Below are 7,779 nucleotides of genomic sequence, written 5' to 3'. Positions count from 1 at the left end.
AGGTATGGATGTTGAGGTGAGGACCAGGCATGGATATTGAGGTGAGGACCAGGCATGGATGTTGAGGTGAGGACTAGTTATGGATGTTGAGGTGAGGATCAGGCGTGGATGTTGAGGTGAGGACCAGGTGTGGATATTGAGGTGAGAACTAGGTATGGATATTGAGGTGAGCACCAGGTATGGATATTGAGGTGAGGACCAGGTGTGGATATTGAGGTGAGAACTAGGTATGGATGTTGAGGTGAGGACTAGTTATGGATGTTGAGGTGAGGATCAGGTGTGGATGTTGAGGTGAGGACCAGGTGTGGATGCTGAGGTGAGGATCAGGTGTAGATGTTGAGATCAGGACCAGGCGTGGATGTTGAGGTGAGGACTAGGTGTGGATATTGAGGCGAGGACTAGGTATGGATGTTGAGGTGAGGACTAGTTATGGATGTTGAGGTGAGGACTAGGTATGGATGTTGAGGTGAGGACTAGTTATGGATGTTGAGGTGAGGATCAGGCGTGGATGTTGAGGTGAGGACCAGGTGTGGATATTGAGGTGAGAACTAGGTATGGATGTTGAGGTGAGGACTAGTTATGGATGTTGAGGTGAGGATCAGGCGTGGATGCTGAGGTGAGGACTAGGTATGGATGCTGAGGTGAGGACCAGGTGTGGATATTGAGGTGAGGACCAGGTGTGGATATTGAGGTGAGGACCAGGTATGGATGTTGAGCTGAGGACCAGGTGTGGATATTTAGGTGAGGACCAGGTATGGATGTTGAGGTGAGGACTAGTTATGGATGTTGAGGTGAGGATCAGGCGTGGATGTTGAGGTGAGGACCAGGTGTGGATATTGAGGTGAGAACTAGGTATGGATGTTGAGGTGAGGACTAGTTATGGATGTTGAGGTGAGGATCAGGCGTGGATGCTGAGGTGAGGACTAGGTATGGATGCTGAGGTGAGGACCAGGTGTGGATATTGAGGTGAGGACCAGGTGTGGATATTGAGGTGAGGACCAGGTATGGATGTTGAGCTGAGGACCAGGTGTGGATATTTAGGTGAGGACCAGGTATGGATGTTGAGGTGAGGACTAGTTATGCATCTTGAGCTGAGAACCAGGTGTGGATGTTGAGGTGAGGACCAGGTGTGGATATTGAGGTGAGGACTAGGTGTGGATGTTGAGGTGAGGACTAGTTATGGATGTTGAGGAGATGATGACGTGATGAAGCCAGAACCTTTTGGCTTTTCCATCCAACAGCAGATAACACCATGGAATTCCAAAGTTACCATTTTAATTTACATTTAAGTTAAAATAGCATCATTTGGTTGGGAAAACTTAATGAACGTTTGATTGATGTCTGAGATATTTTAACCAAAGCCTATAGAATAAAGAAGATTGGGTAATATTGTTAATATCCCGATTTCCGTCTTTGTTAAAGAAAAATTGAACACCAAAAATTTTATGCAATTTGAAAAGGTTAAAAATGGTCACTCCTGTTTGATTATTTTATTTGATTTGCATTTTGTAAAGAAGAAAATAATTGTACTTAATGTAAACAGTCATTTGGTGGTATAGAACATGAGCATTATTGGAAATTACATGTTGAAGGTTTTCATCTTGCCCTCCTCAGGATTTCCACTAGAACCCCAACTGTGAAGGGGAACAATATTTTATACTACATCAGAAGAACATGCTAATTGGTCGGCAAGTCAACACTGATTTGTAGAGGCATTGCCATGAGGAATGCAGCAGTTAGATGATGAATGACAATTAATTGCAACAATTTGTATAAACTTAAACCAGATCGACTTTGATTAACTGAGGTATTGTCCAGAGGAATGATAATGGCTGCTAACAATTTTAAGTTGAAACAAGTTCAATTTATGCCAAGGACTATGCTAACAATAAATGTGAGATGCTGAGTAAGGCTCACAGCGTGGCACACTTGCATGCTACATATTTTAGTACACAGGGTCATATTATTTGCAAACAAAAAGAACATATACACACTGCTTCAGTTTTAATTTATCAAAATAGGCAACAGCTATTCTCTCATTCCTCAAGGTGTTGCCTCAACAAACCTGTCCAGTTAAAATTTAAACAAAACTTGGCAGTTAACTGTTGGTCATCATAACTCCTGTACCTAGTAGAGTCCACATGCCAACGAATTAATACTCTTTTCTAATACATTCCAAAATATGGTTTCTCTTTTCACAGGTTCTTGTAGGTGCAAGATGTAAACCTTTGACAGCAATTTCTTTCAGCAATCTACTTAGTTTTTGGTTAGTTTGGTATTGCTTCTCCCTTTGGGATCTCAGGCAGTTATCAAAAGTACTATCACACATTTGTCTCAAATGACTTTCCCGGTCTCTAACTTTCTTTTTTTGCTTTAAGGTTCTAAAATACTTCACCATTGATTTCACAGCCAATTCTTCAAGTTAAATAATACTGCATTTGGTATGCATTCCCCTAAAGGATGGAATCTCTCCATATCAAAGTCTCCATGTAAACCTGCTTTGATGTCTTTCCTTCATTCTCTATGTGGATTTTGCTATGGTTTATCTGGGCCCTTCTGTATGGCTTAATCCCATAATAGATCCACTCGAATTACCTTCACTCCAAATCGATTGTTCATCTTAGCTGTACAGCCATGTTTTGAATACTTCTACACTCCGTTAAGGTAGTTAACTCTTCTGGATTGAGGCATGAATTTCTCCAGAAGTGGTGTTGGAGAACTTTGAATTCCCCATCACAGCTCTGTATTTTGAGTCATCAGTCACCATCAGCAGAGGTGATGTCAGTGCCCTGCCGTTGAAATGAATATATTCCTTGAGCATTAGGAAGTCCGTGACTCAGTGCAGTTTCGGGAATAACTGGTCCAGAGATATTGCCCCCTAAAATTGATCTCCCACACTCTTTTTGGTGTAAGAACAAGTGCATGAGGACCAGCTTCTTCCCATTCTGTTCAACATCCTCCAGAAACAATGTGCAGCGGGCACTAGTGCTGATGGCATGTCAGCTCCGATGTTGTGTACAACCTTGACCTGTAATAAATTTTTAGCCCCTCAGTCAATGCATGTATGCTCCCATTGAATCGGCATTGCTGCAAAAAAAAGGAACCATTTCGAATCTTCTTATCCTTGATTATTTTGAGTTTTGTAATTTAGATGTTTGTGTGGATATCAACTTCTTAAAACTTAACCTTTACCTTGCTGAGATAACAAACCCTTTCATAATGAGACAAGAAAAGTACAATAATTGATTTCAGCTGCTGAAAATAGCTTATGTCACCACGACTCTCATTTGTCTCAAAAGTTGCAGAACAATGTGACATCCAATCTAACTTCACGGTTTAAAGTTATTTTGATTGAGTGCATATTTAACAGCTTTACGCAGTCATCCATCCAGTTGACTGGAGAAAAAGGAAATTCCAAATGGGTGAGGTGTCACTGGTTAAACGAATAAACTATTACCCATCCCTAAGTACCCTTGAGAAAATGGTGGTGAGTTAGCACCGTGAATCACTGCAGTCTTTAGATGTAGTTACGCCCGCAGTGCCGTTACAGCATGTGTTCCAGCCACCGGAATGGCAACTTATGATCAGCACGGTGGCTCATTGGTTCGGTACCGCCAGGGCCCTGGGTTCGATTCCACTCTCGAGTGACTGTGTGGAGTTTGCAAGCTCTTCCCACATCTGTGTGGGTTCTCTCCGGGTGCTCAGGTTTCCTCGCACAGTCACAAATATTTGCAGGTTAGCTGGATTGGGCATGGGAAATACAGAGTTAGGAGTGTGGTGCTGGAAAAGCACAGCAGGTCAAGCAGCAGCAGAGGAGGAAAATCGATGTTTCGGGCATCAGCCCTTCATCAGGAATGAGGGAAATACAGGGTTTCGGGAGTGGGTTAGATGCTCTTTGGTGGGACCATGCGGACACGATGGGCTGAATGGCCTGCTTCCACACTGCAGGGATTTTATATTTCAAAGTCAGGATGGTACATGCATTGGAGGGGAACGTGCAGGTGCTAGTGATCTCATACATCTGCTGCCTTTGCTGTTGCAGGCGGAAACTGCTGATGAAGCAATTTCATAATCACAGCACTAAGACCTCAGGATTTTCAAAACATTTTACAGAAGTTGAGGTCCTTTTGAAGTGTAGTCATTCTGAGTACAGGAAATATAGCAAGCACATACGAATTTGCAAACAGTGAGAGCATTGAGACTGACCGAATTACCAGGTGCTGATTGAGGATAAATAGTAAACGGGCTGCTCTTTTCAAAATGGTACAATGCCAACTTTTACAACCGGCTAAAAGGACAAAAAGGGTTTTGGTTTAATGTGGAGAAAGTGAGGAGTGCAGATGTTGCAGATCAGAGTCGAGAGTGTGGTGCTGGAAAAGCACAGCAGGTCAGACTGCATCCGAGGAGCAGGAGAATCGACGATTCGGGCAAGAATCCTGATGAAGAGCTTATTCCCGAACCGTCCATTCTCCTCCTCCTCGGATGCTGCCTGACCTGCTGTGCTTTTCCAGCACCACACTCTCGCTCGACTTTGGTTTAATGTGTCTTCCTCCACATTGGCGCCTCCAGTCTCTATAAGGGGGAGACCAGAAGATACTTAAGAGAGTCGAAACTCTTGTTCCTCTCGCCATAGAAGCTGCCAAACCTGTGGAATTCTCTGTGGCTCTTTCCAGTCGGGAAACAGTGGTGTAGTGGTAATGTTACTGGACTTCATAAGCTGGGGTCATAAGTTCAAATGCCATCCTGTTGGATGGCTAAAATTGAAATCCAATAAAAACCGAAAGGGAAATAGTTAATCAAGTGGTAACATGGAACTATTGTCAATTGTCATTAAAAACTCATTGGTCCACTGTCGGGAGGAAATTTGGTCTGGCCCAAATGTGAGGGGTTGACTCTTATCTGCCCTTGGAACAGTTAAGAGTGGGTAATAGTCAGCGATACCCACATCCCAGGTACAAGTAAAACGAAATGCCTGTCTAGAATTTGTGACCAGCTGTGTGTGTGGAATCGAGCCCACCAGTTTCTGACTCAGTCATGGTGCTGCAGAGTCAATGCTGTTGCTAAGCTAACTATTAAACAAAATTATTAAACAACTATTTAAAAAAAGACATTTATTTTCCCTAACAACTTGCTCAAACATGACACTTATTTTTTTCGTTCCAAACGGCCGGTTCTTTTCAGTGCCACCTGAGAGATTTTCAATGGGTCCTTTTGAATTCCCGGACTGAATATTCAGACTCTCAGCTGTTCTCTCGGCTGGAGGAGAGCAATGGAACAGCGAAGTTAGATTATCTGAAGATGATTGGAAATGGCATCCGGAAAAGGAATGGGATGAAAATAAGTTGTTTGAAATTGATGCTGTGGAGCCAGTGAGTGCGGCGAGTACGTGGTAACTGTTCTCTATCCCATACATGAATGGGAAACCTCATTTTGGGCACACCTTCTTGTCTAAACGTGAGATCGCTGGAGGGGTTCAGTGTGTAAAGGGAAGAAGGTTTAAACAAAGGCAATCAAAAATGCTTAAACTGAACCGATTACCCTTGTACGTGCAATTAAGTTTGAATCATTCCTCCTCCATTCCATAACTGATTAAAAAAAAACAGCTACCTTGTATCAAGCACAGCTTCGCTCAGGAACCTGTAGATTTAAGCAGATCACGAACTGTGACCGAATTTGAACGAATGTTACTAAATCAAAACTAAACTCAAATATTATTTTAGTTTCCTTTAGAAATTGTTGCATTGTGACGCTTCTGAAACCAGTGAGCTTTAGATCCTATGTGCATTTCCATTTGAGAAACCATACAACGTCCGTCCATGCTTATTCTTGCAAGCCAATGGCCCCTTGCAATAGGTGCCTAATTGTCGATGATTTGCTTCCGAATCTCTGTGGGACTCTGGTCAGAGTGCGCTTTAAGTGCAGCTCTGCACAAGTCGTGCAGGATACAAAGGACACTCAAGTTTTCTTTTCTCTGTTTGCAACACATCCCTTCCTCGTTATTTGAAATTAAGGTTGCATACTTGGCTGTGGATTAGGAAGGACTTTTTCTTCCCTAAACACTCTTCAAAAATGTGCTGATGCACCTCTGGAGAAGGTGGGACTTGAACCAAGATTGTCTGGCTCACAGATATGGCCCTGCCACCGTACCACAAGAGACCTCAGGATCCTTTTTTTTAAAGCAATCTGTTCAGAGATATTAGCATACAGCTCTCGAGCAGATAGGTATCGAACACAAATCTTCTGGCCTAGAGGTAGGGACGCCATTGCCACACTGCCACTTGGATCTTAACTCTTTTTAACATTATTAATCAACTTCAACAAATTGGACACACTAGTCTACACCCAGACATTTCTCAGGTGTTCAAAAGCATTTGGTGCCTTGAAATCTTGATCAATTGATTGCTATTCAATATGAGGAGAAAGTGAGGTCTGCAGATGCTGGAGATCAGAGCTGAAAATGTGTTGCTGGAAAAGCGCAGCAGGTCAGGCAGCATCCAGGGAACAGGAGAATCGACGTTTCGGGCATAAGCCCTTCTTCAGGAATGAGGAAAGTTTGTCCAGCAGGCTAAGAAAAAAGGTAGGGAGGAGGGACTTGGGGGAGGGGTGTCGGAAATGTGATAGGTGGAAAGAGGTCAAGGTGAGGGTGATAGGTCAGACTGGGGTGGGGCGGAGAGGTCAGGAAGAAGATTGCAGGTTAGGAAGGCGGTACTGAATTCGATGGATTTGACTGAGACAAGGTGGGGGGAGGGGAAATTAGGAAAATTGTGAAATCCGAGTTCATCCCTTGTGGTTGGAGGGTTCCTAGGCGGAAGATGAGGTGCTCTTCCTCCAACCGTCGTGTTGTTGTGGTCTGGCGATGAAGGAGTCCAAAGACCTGCATATCCTTGGTGGAGTGGGAGGGGGAGTTGAAGTGTTGAGCCACAGGGTGGTTGGGTTGGTTGGTCCGGGTGTCCCAGAGGTGTTCTCTGAAACGCTCCGCAAGTAGCCGGCCTGTCTCCCCAATACAGAGGAGGCCACATCGGGTGCAGAGGATGCAATAGATGATGTGTGTGGAGGTGCAGGTGAATCTGTGGTGGATATGGAAGTTTCCTTTGGGGCCTTGGAGGGAGGTGAGGGGGGAGGTGTGGGCGCAAGTCTTGCACCTCCTGCGGTTGCAGGGGAAGGTGCCGGGAGTGGAGGTTGGGTTGGTGGGGGGTGTGGATCTGACGAGGGAGTCACGGAGGGAGTGGTCTTTACAGAATGCTGATAGGGGAGGGGAGGGAAATATATCCTTGGAGGTGGGGTCCGTTTGGAGGTGGCGGAAATGACGGCGGATGATGCGCTGTACATGGAGATTGGTGGGGTGGTAGGTGAGGACCAATGGGGTTCTGTCCTGGTGGCGGTTGGAGGGGCGGGGCTCAAGGGCGGAGGATCGGGAAGTGGAAGAATGCGGTGGAGGGCATTGTCGACCACGTCGGGGGGGAAATTGCGGTCCTTGAAGAAGGAGGCCATCTGGGTGGTACGTTTTTGGAACTGGTCCTCCTGGGAGCAGATGCGGCGGAGACGAAGGAATTGGGAGAATGGGATGGCGTTTTTACAGGGGGCAGGGTGGGAGGAGGTGTAGTCCAGGTAGCTGTGGGAGTCGGTCGGTTGTAGTAGATGTCTGTGTTGATTCGGTCGCCTGAGTTAGAAATAGAAAGGTCGAGGAAGGGGAGGGAGGAATCTGAGACTGTCCAGGTGAATTTGAGGTCGGGGTGGAAGGTGTTGGTGAAGTGGATGAACTGTTCAACCTCCTCGTGG

Source organism: Chiloscyllium plagiosum, unplaced genomic scaffold (genome assembly GCF_037043375.1).
Source record: "Chiloscyllium plagiosum isolate Xiang-an unplaced genomic scaffold, Cpla_swu_hap1 HiC_scaffold_28, whole genome shotgun sequence".
Taxonomy (NCBI): Eukaryota; Metazoa; Chordata; class Chondrichthyes; order Orectolobiformes; family Hemiscylliidae; genus Chiloscyllium; species Chiloscyllium plagiosum.
This window is presented reverse-complemented; position numbering follows the sequence as displayed.